Genomic DNA, 16,653 nt, shown 5'->3' with positions numbered 1-16,653 from the left:
GCAGTGGCTCCTGCAGCTAAAGCGCCTTATACCGGCCTCACACCATTGCTCAGAGTGAAATGCTCTCAAGAAGTGCTGTGGGGTCACCTGGACAGCCATGCAGCCAGAGGATCAGCCTGCCTTGTGTGTCTGGGAGCACAGCTAGCTGGAGGTTCATCCTAGAGCCGATGGGATGGGGGGTTGGAAGTTTAGGAAGTGAGTAGAAGCCATGTGCAGGCAAGAGGAGTGTGGGAATGAAAGGCTTGCCAAGCTGAGTTCGAGGCTGACATCTTATTACAGGCATGAACTGTACTGGGGAAGCTGATCGTGGAGGAGGGAGGAGATGCTGAATGACTTGCATAGCCTGGAATTACTCCCCCGCTAATTAAGAGGAACGGAAAGAAGTGCAGCAAGGAGTGAGGCTTGAGGAAACCTAATGCTGCTGTGAGCATGTGGGAATATTCCTGGCCTCTGGAGGGATCATGCAGCCACCCACTGGGAAAGGGCCCCATGGGATGTCACCTTAGCTCCCCTCTCCCTGTGGCCAGGGAACATATATCAGATGTGAGCCCTGGGCCAGCTCTGGGCTTCCAAATAAAGATTAAGACTACTAGCATGTGTGAATAATCCAGTCATAACTGCCAGTCAATTTTCTTCAGTTTATTACAGACCTGCTCTCTCACGACCAGCTTCAGCCCAAGAGGCATGGATTTGAAACAAAATTTTTAAATATCCAAGGGAAGTCATCAGTTTTAAATGGTGAGAGACACATACCAAACCAGATTTTTATATTAAGATGATCATGATGGCACCAGCCGGATAAATGAGAAGATTCTCAACAAGCCGTGCTGCTTGGCTTCGACTGTCAGCCTGATGAACAAGAGGCATATTTTAAGCAGTGGGAACTGGGGGATATAATTGTTTCTTACACAAGAGACTGTGCATGCTTTTACTTTAGAACAAAGAGAAATCAGAAATCTCTTGCCCTCTGAATCTGTTTGGTAAACCAATGCTCACCTCTCCAAACCAAGGAGCTGTTCCCAAGCCAGAGAGGCTCTGGGCCCACGCACAGGCGGTTGGGGAGCGGAGGTGGGAGGTTTGAGCAAGATGCCTTGTGCAGCCCTGCCTTGGCAGCTCATGGCCAGAAAGCCTGGGTCCATTCTGGAAACAAAGGAGGTCTTTTGCTGGATGTGCTGTACAGCAGAAGTGTGGTGGCTTGTGTGGCTTTTAGCTCCCTGACCCTTATTTAAATGAAATGCAGAGTAATTTGTATCTAAGTGGAGTTGTTCTGTCTCATTAGCGTGATTAAATAGATGGCAGAGCGTTACTAAGTTCATTGTCAGAGAAACTGTTGCTTAGTAATTTAAACTGCGATAATCTCATTATTCCGTCTTTTTTTTTTCTTACAATGCTGGTGGCTCCGTTGTTACCCGCAGTTCATGGCCTTGTATGCAAACCTTCATAACTGCGATTGCATTTCAGACATCAGACACTGGCTCGGAGAAGTCATCCAGGGTAAAGCCGAGCAGGGGGAGCTTCCAGGACTTTGGGCTGCATTTGCCTAAGTGAGAGTTTTGGTGGAATAGAAACAGAAGCATAGGATGAACAGTGACCTCAGTCACTCAGCCCTCCGAGCTTCAAGGGACACTCAGATGTTGTTCCTCTGCCTCCTCAACGGGGCGAGTGATGGAAGTGCCCTGGTCACGTCCGAACGTGTCACACGCCAACAGAGAAATGGTTTCCAAGCAGGCACTGAGGGGAAGTGACTGAGAGCTTTGTCCATGGCTGCTGCGGCCTGAGGAGGTGTAACCCACAGGTCAGGGAGCCGTAATAACCCACAGGTTGGGAGATGTAATAACCCAGAGGTCAGGGATGTGTACGGGGCTGGCTCCTGCCTGTGGGTGATGGGTGGTGGCTCCAAGCTTGGTTACAAGAGAGGGTGCCCGGCGGGCCCGCACGGGCGGAAGGGCCGACACGGAGGGGCCGCTTTTTCCCGTGGTCCCGCTTCTCTCCGCGGCCCCGCTCTCTAGCCGGCGTTTCCCCGCGTTTCCCGTGGAAGGGCCGGGCCGGGCCGGGCGGAACTGATCAGCCTCCGCACCCCGGCCCCGTTCCCCTGCCCCGGCTCCCCTGGCAACAGCGGCGCTGGCGGCCACCCAATCAGCGCGCGGCGCCGCGGGCCCAGCCAATGGGGAGGCGCGCAGGAGGGCGGGGCCCGCCGGAGCGGGGAGGGCCGGCCACGCGCCGCGCCGCCATCTTGACGTCTGAGGAACAAAAGCGCTGAGGCCGCCGCCGGCGCCGGCCCCGCTCCAGGTAACGGGCGCGCCCCGCTCCCCGCGCTCCCCCGCACGTTGATGCTGCCCCCCCCCCCCTTCCCCCGGGAGCAGTTGTGACGGGGCGGCCTGAGGGCCGCCTGTGCAGGACGCAGCCCCGCCCGCTCGCAGGTCGGTGCCCGGCCCGGCGGAGGCGGGGGAGGGCGGCTGCCCGGCGGGGATGGTCGGCGGCGCCCTCGGGGCATTGCCGGGCTCTGTGGGGAGGAAAGGAGGGGCTCTGTCCTGGCGAATGCGGGTCGGCGGTGGGGGGATAGCGGTGGCATCGCTGGCAGAGCATCCCCGTCCCCGGCGCTTCCTGTGCCCCCCGCCGGGGTCGCGGGGCTGGGGCTGGGCCGGGCCCGGTGCGGGGCGGCCGCGCCTGTATCGCTTCTATCTGCCTTGTATCTGCCTCGCATCACTGGTATCTGCCCACCCCGGGGCTGGTGGTCACCCCTTGCTCGGCGGTTCCCTGAATCACAGGACGTTGCTGCCCGTTCTGCCCGGGTGATGGGTGTCCTGCGGCTCTGACCGCTGTGTTGTACTCTCGCTAATAGTTCACAATGAAAAACGGGTGCTGCGGGATGTGTTGCATAAGGGGACGTGCTGCTCACGGATACCCTTTTCCCGTGTAAAATGGGAGTGGTGGGTGATGCCTGGTTAGGAACTGGTGCCAGCATCACGGTTTTATAATGCCTCGTTAACGTGGCTTGGGACGTGCAGGCGTTAAAACAAAAACTTACGGTTGAGGCTTTGGAAATAGGCATCCAGCTTAAGAAAATAAATGTTATCGTTGTTGATGGAATAACAACTTCTTGGTAGTTACACCCTGATATGTCCTTGGCCTTAATTCCACTGTGAAAAGTATGCGTGTTTAACACTGATATCTTTCCTGATATGTGCTGGAATTTAATCGCCCTCCTCTTCGAGGCTGTATTTTTTCTTTTTTGTCTTTTGATACAGTTCCTTAGTTGTCCCATATACTCAGGTGTTTTAGAAATTCATCCAGTGCCCATGTGCTTTTTTAGACTCATGAACATCTAAAGGGACAGTTGTGTGTCAAATATTATTATTAGAATTTTGCTTTAATATATAGTTCTGTAATATTAATGTTTGCTTTAACTTTTCACTTAAATGATGTATTATTGGTCATTGCTCAACGTGTAACACTGAAGTGAGAGTAGAACAGTTCAAATTTGACACTTGAGAATTATGAGATCAGGGTTATTTTGGCCAAGAATTGGCACCTTTGCTCTTAATTTTGCTTAGAGAATAATAAAAACATATATAAGATAAAAACTAGGTTTGAAATTGTCTTAATTTGAAATTAACTTGTGTTTTTTCAGGACTTAACAATAGCATTAAGGAATGGAAACTGGATTTATGTACACATGTGTCCACACATAAACGTGTGTGTTTTAAAAAGAGGCTGATTGATTTGTTTACTTTTGGCTGATTGGCATCTTCAAGATAGTTTGGGGTTTTTTTAAAATTAAAGTATATTACTGAATGAGGAAGAGTGTAATAATTTAAGTGCCAGAATTCAGGAAAGTTTCTTCAAAAAACGATAATTTTAAGTGCTCAGAAGCATCTCCTGGTTAAGGACTGTGGGAGGGATTGCAGCCACTCATGTCTATGTTTGTGAAAAATTTCAAACCTTAAACTTGTCCGTGTATCTTTTCATAAATTTGTATTTGTTTAATTGGAAAGCTGTTTTTCAGCCTTTGCCGTCTTTGAAATTTATACCTTTCTGAAGTAACGGTCTGTTAGCTTATCTGTGGTACTTTGGTCACAGAAGCAATGTAAGCTGTTGCTGTTTCTTCTTGAGGAAAGGTGGATCAGAGCTGTCATAACCATGTGGTGTGGTAATTTGGGAAGCAGCTGGAAAACTGGATGGTGGTCAGTCATATGAATGCTGGGCTTTGTGCTCTCAAAAATTCTTTCCCTACCAGTTGCTTGCAAAGAGGACTTTGGATTTGTTAGGCATGAGGTTGGGAAAAACCAGGATGAGAAAAGATGTTAAAGAAAGAACCTCTTTGCTGCCTGTCAGTGGATGGGCTTCCATCCAGGTCACTGGTATGGTAGTACTTCAGTTGTTCTCCGGTCAGCTGGGGAGTGTGAGGCTATTTTGGAGGTGTTTTTTTCTTTTGAAGGGTAGGGGAAGGGTGCAAACCTCGAGGCACTGAGGGCTTCTTAGTCTGTCAGCAGTGGTGACACACAAATGTCTGCCCTTTTGTTTTAGGCATAGGTGGAGGCAGGGAAGTGTGTGCTGTCAGGTCGGTGGTGGAAGACCTACTTTACTCATGGAATTTATCAGAAGGGATAAATTAAATAGAAGTCATTCTTTTAAATCCCTTAATTTTTTACTGCCTGAATATGTTCAGTGAGTTGAATTAGATAAGATCTGGGGAAATTCTGGAGTAACTGGTATTAAATATCAGTTCTTTCCAACAATTCTTATCTGATGGTTTGGAGATTGGGAGGCAGCTGAGGTGTTTTTCTGAGAGGTCAAGAGTGCTGCTCCTGCAGCCTTGTCCATGCCTGCCTGAGGCTGGGATCTGAGGTCCAGATCCAGAATAGGCAAAACAAGTGTCTCCTCTGTAATACATCTGATGCAGGCCTGCCCAGGGAGCTGCACTTTAGGTGAGAAAGGCTGGGTTTTGAAGTGAAACAAGATTTGATGTGGCTTTTAAAGCTAAGCTGTAGCTTCTTCCTTTTTGATGTAGTTCACTGGTTTTCTTAATATTTCTGCACCAGTGGTTAGACTGAGAACTCGTTGAATGGGCAGAACATATTCCAAAAGTTTTGATACTGCATCAAAAGATGGAGAGGGCAGAAATCGAGGTGCAGCTAAAAATTTGAACTTGGATGTGCTCTTTACTGCATGTAGGGATAAGAGCCAAGTACGACGGAGCTTGAAGCTTTCTTAAGCTGACATTTAACGATCACAATAATTCTTGTTTTTCTAGTGAGCACGGGCTAGAACCATTATCTGAAAGCTGTCAGGTTTTTACACTGATGTGTGGAAAAAACTTGCCGCCTCTCATTCAGCTCATCCACTTATCAGCTGTTGAATTTGCTGATGCTGAGCTCGTCCCTGTTGGCAAGAAACTGCGGTTGGTCTCCAGGCAACGCAGGTCCGGCTGAGCATCTCTGCCTTGCTTGAAGAGATGAAAATTTTCCATTGCGGGGAGAGGATTTTTCCTCTTTCTAATTCTTTTTATCTGGCTTCCTGTCTTGCCCAAGGTTACTGCATCTTTGAAACAATATAAGGGTAGTTTACAAATATTAAGAGGTTACATTTTAAGAGCTTTAAGGTGTAACTGCAGATGTGTGTTTTCTATAACTTCTGTTAAAAATGTCTCATTAGAATGTTAATTTGGGGCCTTTCTTAGTAACTATTTAATTTCAAAATAATTCTTCCCCTCCCCTTTGCAAAAAACTGTACGACATTGTATCATGTGCTGTAAGTAACTTGAAATTTCTCCTTCTGCAAAGTCCGAAATACTGGAAGGCATCATGGAAGCAAAATTATTTGTTCAAATGAAGGTCCAACATTGCTTGTGTTTAATTGGGTGTTTAGGAGCTTGAAATCTGAAATGTTCTGCAAATTCTTGGCTTGTGTAGCACAGTCTTTGAAGTCCTGACTGTTCTCTGAAAGACAGGCTGTGTTTAGAATAAAGTAATGATAATCTTCATAATAGGTACAGGATGTACCACTCTACTGTTATCAGATACATAACCTGCACCCTTTGACCCAGTGTCTGGGTTACTCCTGCAAGTGGAGGATTGTCTCTTGGAGATGGCTGGAACCAGTTAGAACCCAGTTTTGCATTGTTTTACTGGAAAAAGAAAGCTTTGCTTATAAAATGGTTTTGACCACTGAGAGTTTTGCTTTATGAAGGCAAACTTTGTGTGTGTGCCATGATGATGGTAGGGCAAGAGACAACACAGGCTGTGCCTGGTTTGGAGCTGTGCACGTGCTCGTCAGCCAGTTAACGGCCCAAACAGAACAGGGAAGTCCTGAATTCACACAGTAGCCATTCAGCTATACTGTCTCTTTTGGTTCTTGCCTGCCTCCTCTTCTGTCCTGCTCTGTTGACATCCAAAAGGTTGGAAGGAACTGAAAAAAAAAAATCCTTTGGATGACTTGCTGAAGCTGGTTAATAGTGCCCCAGGTTGTTGAGACTTAAAACAAACAGGCTCAAGGGCAGATGATAAAATTATTGAGGCAATTTTTTGTCAGAAAATCATAGTTAGAAGAAGCAAGAGTTTGGGGGTTTATGCCAAAGTCTGTATTAGAATGAGCACAGCAAAAATGATTTTATTTTCTTGAAGCATGGAGGGCTTTAAGCATACCCAAATAGCTGTGCAGTGCTGTGATGCAGAAATTTTCTACAGTGCCTGAAACCTTATCAGGAATTTTGGGTGCTTCTTAATTTCATGCTTATTGAAGATGACCTCTTTTCTTTTAACATTTGCTCTTTTCATTTTTCATATCTTTTTCCAGAAGAACAGTAATTTATTTGCCTTTATTTTGGATATATGGAGACAGTGTGATGACAAGTGATTATTTTTTTAATCATTATGACATCAGATTAATGAGGTTCCTTGTTACAAAAATGAGAAGTTAAATTGCTGACATGATAGGCATCATCTTGACCTCTCTGAGGTGTTGGCACTTTCAGAAGGTTGATTCAATTTAACAGGAGATACGAGGTTAAATTGATGGGTGTGTATGTTCATACTGACGTAATTGTCATTGTAACTGGGAATCTGTTCAAGCTATCTTAGGAAAATTGGTTCTGGCTTTATGGCACCAGTCAGTTTTCTGAAGAGACATCTTTGAGTATTAAAGTTGAGGGCATAGTTCTAGATAGGGAGGGAGCAAAAGGGTTGGGAGACTCGTTTTGGAATTTGTGGAAATAAGTAGTCTCTCAATGAGAAGATGAAATAAATGCTGATGGAGCTGCAGTGAGTTGTGTGGTGCAAGGATGAGTGTCTTCTTCCATTGTTCTGTTTAAAGAAAGCTTTTCACATATTTAAACCTAAGTGCTGAATGGTGATTATGTTTTAAAGTGCAAATAATGATTTAACATCACTACCCACAAAGTTTGCATTCAAAAAATAAGATGATTTTTTCATAAGCTTGACTCCTTGAAGTATTTTTTCCGCTGCCAGTGTGCTGATTTTTGGAAATGCAGAATTGGAACGTGAGCACACTGCGAATAGTAGTGCTATGTTGCAGATATTTGAAGAGAAAATAGGTTTTTGGCAGTCATCCTGTCTGAGTGTTCCCTTTTTGGTGAGTGATGGTCTCTCTTTGAAGACAGTCATGGAGTACACACTTGCTGGCTGCTATAAAAACTCCTGTAAAGCAACAGATATTTTTATGGGAATAAGACATACCATGGCTGTGTCCCATTGCCTGAGCTAATAAAACTAGCTTGCTCTTGTGCATCGTGTTCTTCAGCTGCAGCAAGGATGAGAGCAGTACAGCCAGGCTCCTGCTGAAGCTTCCTTTTCTGGGTTACTGAAATTGATAAGATTTTTTTCCAAGTGGTTTTGTACTGCTGTTTGAATATGTAAAAACTGTATGGGATTAAAATGAATTAATTCTTTGGCAGTGATTATTATGGTGAGCCTGTAATGGGCCCCAGATGGTGTCCTATGAGATCACTCAATGAGGAAGCACGAAATACGTACATAATTTTTTTAAAGCATTTTTGAAGTCCACTGCAGGTGTGCTTGTACAAAAGGTCCTTGTCCCTTCTACTAGGAGGAAAAGTCTTAAAATGAGTTGCATTTACCAGGGAAAATGGTCACAATTTTTTTCCTTGGTTTTGTGGTGCCACCTGAGAGTCTGTCACGTGAGACTCCTCTCCTGTCCTTACTTGCTCTTGTCCAATCTGCTGCATTTAAGCAAGAAGCACATTGAAATTATTCTGTTGTATCTTTTGCATTTGAAATTCTATAATTGCTCTGTCAACCCTGCAGGGTGCTGTGTTTCAAGGCCTTAGGACCCAGTTACATTCCACTCTTTAGGGAAAGAGCATATAAAGGTCACTGAATCATATAAACTGTTCCCTTTAAGATGCAAACCTGGATTGTGTTGTCCGATTTCAGATGTTTTCAGTAGTTTGAGATTTTTAAAACATAAATACAATTTTAAAAAATATATTAAATGCATCTCATTAACTCGGGCTGTTCTGGAGCAAAAATTCCGTTTATCATGATCATCAGAAGTAGTCTTGGAACTGACACTTGAAGAATTACAGATAAAAATGTGGATGGGCATTTCACATCTGATGACTGTATCTCCTTCTGGGCTACTTTTCAACTGTTTTTCTTCATAAAGGGACTAAACTTTATTTGAGTTATATTGAATATACACATAAATGGGATACATGAAATATGTTACTGTGTTTTGGGTACCATTCTTCCTGTAATAGTTTATTTATGGATGATCTTTGTTTTGCTTTCCCATGAAAGTTTTTGCTCAAGGAGTTAGTTTGGATTGTAGGGTTTAGGCATCAAAGCTTAAACTTAACAACCTTGTCCTGTTGGCCCTTAGTTATTATGGTATAAAAAGTATTAGAGGTTGAGATTTCTGAAGAAAATAGAGAGAAATTCTTTATGTAGATATATGAATGTGAACTTCAAAAGGGACCTGACACTTGTCTTCTTAAGCAGTCTATCGTATGTGGCAAATGGGTCACAACCGAAGGGCCAGTCAAAAAGATTCCGTGTTCTTTTATTGAGTGGCTGGAAATACAGTTCCCAGACTGCTAAATTCATGGTAATGAGAAAGGCATAGCCTTGGATTTATTTTAATCTCAGTGCTGGAATTTCTGAGGGTGTTGGTGTCTTGAATAATACTTCCATGTGTGTAATCCACACAGTTTAGCTCTTGCTGTCATATTTTCAGAAGATTAAAGGCTGAAGGCTATTTCGGTTTCTCCACGACAAAGGGCGGTATTGTCTTTTCATAGCAACTGGTGTTTTTAGCCACTGATGCCAGAATACTGTTTTAAGATGGATCAGTGTCTAAATAGGAAGTTTAAGTAGCTTAGTTTTGGTGGTTCAGGTTTCTTAGTTTCCATAGCATTTTTACTTGGAAAAGAGGCTAGTTCTTAAATTACACAATCCCTGAAAAACTGCATGGGTCAGAATTGCATGCTCTTTTCTGGCTGAATATGCTTAGTAACTTGTAACTTGGTTTTATTTTAGTTCCAGGGAGATAAAACAGCTTTACTTGAGAGGTAAAACTGGCATTTCTCCAGAACTTCGTGTATGTAGGTGTTAAGCTTACAGATTACAAATGGTGTAGGGAAAGCTGAAAGCTGCTGCTTTTTTGGATGTTGAAATATTGGTTATAGTGAGCATTTAACCTCCTTGCTGAGGTTTAAGAAATGGCAATGAGGGGCTGCTGTGCCTGCTTCTGTTAAAAAGGTGGAAGTTCTTGGAGATTGCCTTAGTGGCTTGGCTTGCCTTGTCCTAGACAAAAGGACTGGGGAACTGGGTTTCTCCTAATAATGTGGACCTGGTTTAAGGAAGGTAGGGATAATGATTGTGCTTGAGGAGTAGTAATGATAGGACATTATGCAACTTCAGATTGTTTTCTTTATAGTTTGTTCCCTTAATGTGTTATGCCTAATGTTTCATAATTAGTTCTGCCTGTTAAGGTTGTATTCAAAAGTCTTTTTGGTATAGGAGGTGGCTCTGCAGCTCTGGTGTTAAATTTACCAGGTGCAAAGACATCTCTTAACCTGGCCATTGTAGCCAGTGTTGGACTGTCCCTTTCCTTTCAGAGGGGAAAAAGATCTGGTACCCTTAGGCTTGACATACCTGACATCCTCAGAAAAACCAAGGGCATTTCAGGATATTTTTCTGCAGTTTGAAAGTGGCAAAACGAATTTTTTCTTGGTGGGAGTCTTTTGTTCGCAGTCTGATGTTGAAAATAGGATTAGCTTTCTACCTTGATGGGCCAAGACTGCTATTGAGTTAGCCCAGCCACGTTCCAAAAGGGTTTTGCAAACATGTTTTGTAGAAATTTTGTGTATGAGTTCATGTATAATTCTGGGTTTCTAGATTCAGTCTGTTTTATGTGATGAAGTAAAGAATTCAAGGAATTTTTCCCCCTTTTTTATGGAGAAATTACTTAATTTTTCTTAACCACAGCAATGTGGTGCTGCAATTACTAGCCATTTAGTAAAGATAAATAAAAAAAAAAAGATAAAATTACATTATACCAACATTTTTAACAAGCAGGTGGCTTATTTTGTTGGTTTAGCCCAAGCACCCTACCTTCAGATGAAGAATATGCTTTCTTGGCTTTTTGTGTCTGTAGGTGGTTATGACAGACATGCCACTACAGTGCCTGACTCCCAGCATGATTTACCACTAAAGGCTACAGCAAAAGTATTCCTGCTTGGAAATGGAATGCACACATAGTCCCAGTATGTAGGTACGAAGGAGTTGGTATCTTACTCTTGAGTTGGCAAGTGTTCTGCTGAGTATTTTTACAAAACGTCATGCTTACTCATCTCTGAGTACAAGTCATGTAAAGGTAACTTAATGATCATTACATTGATTGATTTGCAGCAGAAGAGCTTAAATAACCTTGACTTGCGTAGAAAGTTACAGCTCAGCATCCTTTTTTCATCACAACCACTTGGTTTAAAGTTATACTTAATGAAAAAGAAAGTATTTTTTTCTCCCCCTCTAGTCTTAATTTTAAAGAAAACCTTTAGTCTTTCCTCTCCCTCGATGCTGTGACACTGTTCCTCTTCCCCCCACGATGTTGAAGGCTACTGAGTCTGCTGTATTGAATTTTAATTATTTGCTGTTTAGGGGCCAGTTTTTTGTTGATAACTAAAAAAAGTCGGAGACTCAACAATGTCAGCATGCTCTTCAAGTGAAGATAACCTTTTTCCTCAAAATTAGTTACCAGAATAAGTGTTTGCTTTCTGTAATCGGGCAGAATTTAAGGCTTCTCTTAAGACTTTTTCCAAAACCAGGATTCATACAGGGACATTATTACATGAGCTCTTCATCTCTATCTTAATGAGTTAAAAAGTTAGAAACTACAGCTTTTATTGCTTAGTTATATTACTGCTACTGTAGATGGAAAAGGCTTCAAAAAGCATCCTAGTGTGGGACTTGCATTATATTTAGAGGTATAATGCACCCTCAAAATTAGGAATCGATTAAAACAGTTGTAATAAATACGTGCAGAGGTCTTTTTTCTGTTAAGAGTTAAACCTATCTATTGTACAGGGTTTGCTCTCTAATCTTATGCAGGGCATCTTTAAAATGTAATTTTGTATTTCTGATACTGTTCCACGGCAGCTGACTGGACACTAGAGGACATGACTGTCGCCATTCTAATCTTAAGAACTTCTGGAACAGAGCACACCAGAGTAACTTCAGTTCCTGAGCCAAGCAGTAGCTACAGTGAATGTTAGAAGCAATTCTTGACAACGTTAGACCAGGCAAATTTGCTAATAAAATAGTACTTTGTGCAGAAGAATGAAATTGATTTTCATCAAAATTAATCACAAGCTGTGCAAGAACTTTGACCCTAAGCACACTTAATATATCTAATGCTTTTAATATTCTGATGTTGCATCCTCTGCTTTCTTTGATTCAAGGAACGTACCTTGCTGTTTGTAAAGTAACACATTATTAGTAGTGAGACATGTAGTTCTATCATATGAGGACTTGTAAAATTCCTGTTTGATAGGTGTATTGTAGGTTCTTAAGGTGTATTTATCCTGCTTCAGTCCTGAAGGGTCGTTATCTTTGAGTTTTGTGATGACTTACTAACTCAGACCTGAGGTACCTTCTCAGTTTTGTTCATGTAACAGGTGGTGGGTGGGATTTCAAAAACACACCATATGTTTTCCACCTTGATATTTGCATCTTCCTGTGTCCTTTCTCAGCTGATATTGTTTCTTCCTGAATGTTCTTTGGGTTGAGGCAGCTTTCTCTTTGGCTGCTCTAATGGAGCAGCACTTGTACTCTTTCTCTCCTGTTGGCTGACTGTGCCAATCCTCTGTTTCCTTGGAACCTCAGGAAGGGGCTTTGCTTTGTCTGCTTCAGCGGGGTTATAGCACCCTGCAGCAAGCTCTGCTCTGCAGATCTCTACCCTGTCAGCTTCCTCTTTGCACTGCCCAGTGAACTGAGAAAAAAGGACAGGCAGAAAGCTTTGCTGCCTTGCTATTTCTGTCACTATAAAGCTGATTTATGGCTATTTGGAGTTGCAGATACTGACCACTCAAAATCAGAAGTCGGCACTAGAGAGAACCCGGTTTTAACAGGTTGGTTAGAAGGGCAGCTCTGCATCAGTAGTTCTGCTATTATAAAGTCTTTGGAAGAGGTGTTAATTTTGAGATTGTTATGAAGGAAGGAGCTGCTGCTTAATTGAGAGCTGTGCTCTCCAGAGGATGTGTTCATTAATGCAATTACGTGTGGGACTTAAGTTGAGGATCTGTAATGACATGAAATACCTTCCAAAGAATGTCGTCACCTGGGATTAATGTTAAGAGTCTGAAAACATGAGTTCATTGCGGTATTCTCTCGATGGTCATTGTCACACGTGATGGGAATAAGATGTCTATCTATGTCATTTCTGGTTTGCAGGTTTGGGTTTTAAGCATCTTTTGCTGCTTACTGTAAGAATGACATTGCTCAAGCTAATGTTACTGTGTCTAGACACGTTTTTGTTTGCTTCCTTCGAGTTATGTCAGATTTTTCTCTTAAAATGCTTGACATGTGAAGGATTAGTAAATCAGCTTTTTTTTGGCTGATGTGTCCTTTGAACAAAAACTCTTAGCCAAAGGCACTTAAAAGCACATAGGAGGAAAAGGGCAGGGTACTCCGAATCTGTGTTTGATATCTGGGAAGATTGCCTAAAAACAGCTGTTCTGGGCTCTTTCTTACCCAAAGAGCATTGAGAACAAACTGGGTGTAGAATCAGAGGAAAGGCAGTGAAAAACTGCATTGTGCTTGCGCTGGTCAACATCAATGCCACTTGAAGCTCTTGGTCTTAGGTCAAAGCTTTTATTTCTAAGGAAGTGCAACCAATTTGGCATACTGTGAGGCTGTTTATGGAATTAAGATATTTATAAATGAAACAGTACAAAGTATTTCTGATGGGCATTACAGTTGTGCTCCAGGTCCTGTTGTTAATCTGAAGGGCAAGATTCCAAATACTGAGGAGAGCCAAAATGACAAACAAATCCTGATTGTTGTAGTGGTAATGTTACAGCACGCAGCAGAAAAAAAACTTAACAGCTTGCTCCAAATCTTTTTGCAAGCAAGAAGAATTTCATTAGGTGAAAACAAACAATTTATTAGGTAAACAGTGCGTATCTTGAAAGGCTAAAATATATGAATTGTTCAAAGTGAAAAACTAAAGTCTCATCGAAACCTAAATTGTGGAAAAGATTGTGTGGGCTTGCTGCTGCCTTGTTGAGTACTGTTGCTCTGTTCAGATCATATACATGTGTTAGGTTTATAAGAAGGCAGTAAATTGCTTTGCACAATTATGGAGCTCGGTTAAGGGGTGTATAGCAAGGAATTCCTTGCTGACGCTCAGCTCAGCAGTGCCTTGCACACAGTTTGTGCTGCAGAGCTTTATTAATAGAGCTTTTCCAGCAGGGATTCGTACTACAGAAATCTTGTTGTAGAAACGGAACATGTGGGAGTTGCACCGTGGCCTTGGAAGATAAAAACAGAAGCAGAGCTTACTAATACAGGCACAGTAAACTCACCTTTACTTGTGTGAGCTTCCCCCTTTATGTCTGGTAGATTCACATTTGTCTTGTGGTAGCACAGACTGGGTACATTGTGGCTATGTATAGATGTTTCTAACATTTCTCTCTCAAAAAAAGCCCCAACAAAACAAAAAAACAACCAAACCCAACCCTGTCTAAATATTCCATAACTTATATTTTTATAATATCAGAGCAATAAAAAAACTTGCTTTTTTATTGCTCGAATGGGAAGTTAGACTGTGTGATGTGCTCCCAGATCTCACTTTTCCAGGAAAAGGTGAAGTAGCTCGAGTAGTCCTGTGCAATACTGTGCTCAGCAATTTCACTGCTGAGTGAATGTGGTGATCCAGTCCAAGTGTTGTCCAGACCACTTGAGCATACATGGAAGCAAACAAGTTGAGCTGCTGCTAATGAGCTCCCTGAAGATGTGTTGGGTAAACAAGGTGTTGTGCGTTGTTTGTGTTGGAGGTGATTTTTTGCTAGAGAGTAATTTCTGTGGCTTAAACATCTTCAGGGCTTCACTCCTGATGCAGCTCTGATGCAAAGGGGGGAATGGAGCAAACTAGATGTTGGAGGTTAAGGGATGTTGCAAGGTCCTTTCTCAGTTTGAATAACTGCAGCTGGAAATTGGTGTCTGTACATCGGGGTAATTAGGAAGATTGCCGTGGAATGGTAATGCTGTTTTGGGAAGAGTGGTCTTGTACTGCTGAGGCTCTAAAGTGACTGTGCCAGTGTAAAGCTCTGGCACTGCAAGATCATGTACGTGTGTTACCATGCCTCCAGTGAAACCTAGCACACTTCTCGCCTTCCCTGGGAAATTCCAGAAGACTGGAGGCATTGTTGGCTCTAGAAAATCCTAATGAAAAAGAGTTATAAAATTACCGGTGCATTACACAAACACAGACTGATGCTTAAATTTTTTCTACTAGAAAATGGAAGCAACTCAGGGCTTACTGAGGAGCTGATATGGCTTGTTAGGTGTGTGTGTATGGTCCAGGCTCCAAGTGTGTTACACGTGCTGGTAACTCAACTTGCAGTGGAGCCTTACAGGAGGAGCCCGTGGCTCTGCACGGAGGGGGTGGTACTGTGGGGAGCCATCGAACAAATCTGTGCCTCCAGAGCACTGACAGTGTCAGTCAAGGCCAAGGCAAATGGCTTTTCCACGCTGCCTGGGCGCTTCAGGGTTGCTCAGCTTCGTGCAGTTAAATAGGGGTTTGGAAGTGGCTTTCTGGGGTGGAACTGAGAGTTTCTTTACCTGTGTGTCTCTGGGTTGTCAAGTTGTTGGTGTTGAGGTAGGTGAGAAAATTGGCTGGGAGTGCAGTAGCTGCAATATAAAAAATTACTAGGAAATTAAAAGTAGTACAAAGAGAGAGTGAAACTTTACTGATCTTGCTCTAATCTTAAAATGTAGAGTATCAGAAGAGAGTACTGTTTCTGGGAAACTATTCCAGATTCAATTTTACATTCATTCTCTTGCACAGTTGGTCTGAGTTTTGTTTTCTGTATTAAAAAATGTTGGGTTTTTTTTTAAAGAAGCTGATAACGTTTTGTCAAATAAGGTGCTTGGAAAAAAAAGGAGATAAAAAAAGCCTGACTGGTGTGTGCAATGAGGGGGGGGGAAAAAAAAAAAGGCAACCCCCAAAAAAACCAACCAAAAACCAGCAACGCAAACACACTCAACTCTTATTGACCCGTTATCCTTAGGTTCAGGTAAACATTCCAGGAGCTGGAGTTCATTCACTTGATCGACCTGTTGTTTCTTTTAGCAGTTTAGTTGTTTAATTCAATTAATGCTCTTATGTCCAGGGCATGCTGTGGGCGTCTGCAGTTCTGGTAGCGCTGCTGCTCTAAGCCCACAGGTCTCTGCTTTTCCAGTTAATGTAAAGCTGTTAAATATCTAAGGAGGACAAATAAAAATAGACCCGTGACCTAGAACACTTTGTAGTCTCTTTGAATTAAGTGCATTATTGTTCGTGTAATGATCTTCAGGCAAAATAAATATGAGGTTGTTTTTAGCCGCAAAAAGTTAATGATTAAAGCCTTGGTCTAAAATTAGAGTAACTCGACTTAAAAATTTACTGGAAGGCAGAGACCAAGACAGTCATGTTTGTTTTTCAGCCTCGCTCCTTTAATTGCTATTGAAGTGCAGGTTGCCTGACCCTGGCGGCGGGCCAGGGCTGAGCAGCGTGCGGTCACAGGGTACAGTACAGATCCTTGGGATGCAGCTGGCACGGAGCGCTGCCTTCTGCTGGATGCACGCGAAAATAAATTCCTGGGAAATGGCATATTTGCGTTACGGTGTTCCTCTGGAGAGTTTGCATCTGTTTAATGTTTTCGGCGTTTGACATGTTGTTGTGAATTGGTGATATGAGAGTCCAGGCTGGTTGCTGTGAGAGTTTGGAAGGGAGGAACTCTACGCTCGGCGTTAATCCCCGTCTGAGCGCGGGAGCGGCGGGGGGGGGCGGTTGGGATGGCGGTTGGGATGGCTGGGACCCGCCGGGAATCACGGCGGGGGGGCGGGTGGGAGGGCTGGGGCCCGCCGGGAATCACGGCGGGTGTGTTTCCCTTTAAGGAACCGCTGCCCCGCC

The 16,653-nt window shown here is 43.2% G+C and overlaps 1 protein-coding gene and 1 long non-coding RNA gene across 6 annotated transcripts in view; one reads left to right on the top strand and one right to left on the bottom strand.

Moving 5' to 3' along the window:
- Positions 1-624: 624 nt before the first annotated feature.
- LOC108505911 lies at positions 625-2,122 on the bottom strand. The gene is made up of 2 exons (XR_001877627.1): positions 997-2,122; positions 625-849 (listed from the first exon to the last, which is right to left on the bottom strand). It is a non-coding gene; the product is annotated as an uncharacterized LOC108505911 (long non-coding RNA).
- A 79-nt stretch (positions 2,123-2,201) lies between these two features.
- The window catches only part of IP6K2 (inositol hexakisphosphate kinase 2), a 22,468-nt gene continuing 8,016 nt past the window's right edge, over positions 2,202-16,653 (top strand). Inside the window, exons 1-2 of one of the 5 annotated variants that reach the window (XM_017832451.1) lie at positions 2,205-2,289; positions 10,636-10,752. The gene's annotated coding sequence lies outside the window, so the exon portion shown is untranslated. Of the gene's footprint in view, positions 2,290-2,325; positions 2,421-10,635; positions 10,753-10,829; positions 10,855-16,653 lie in introns of those variants that run through there. The other 4 variants (XM_017832450.1, XM_017832452.1, XM_017832453.1 and 1 more) reach the window with 4 other exon arrangements.

Source organism: Lepidothrix coronata, unplaced genomic scaffold, assembly GCF_001604755.1.
Source record: "Lepidothrix coronata isolate B3197 unplaced genomic scaffold, Lepidothrix_coronata-1.0 Scaffold202, whole genome shotgun sequence".
In the NCBI taxonomy this organism is placed as follows: Eukaryota; Metazoa; Chordata; class Aves; order Passeriformes; family Pipridae; genus Lepidothrix; species Lepidothrix coronata.
Note: the sequence above shows the minus strand (reverse complement) of the source record. Positions and strands in the feature narration are given on the sequence as shown.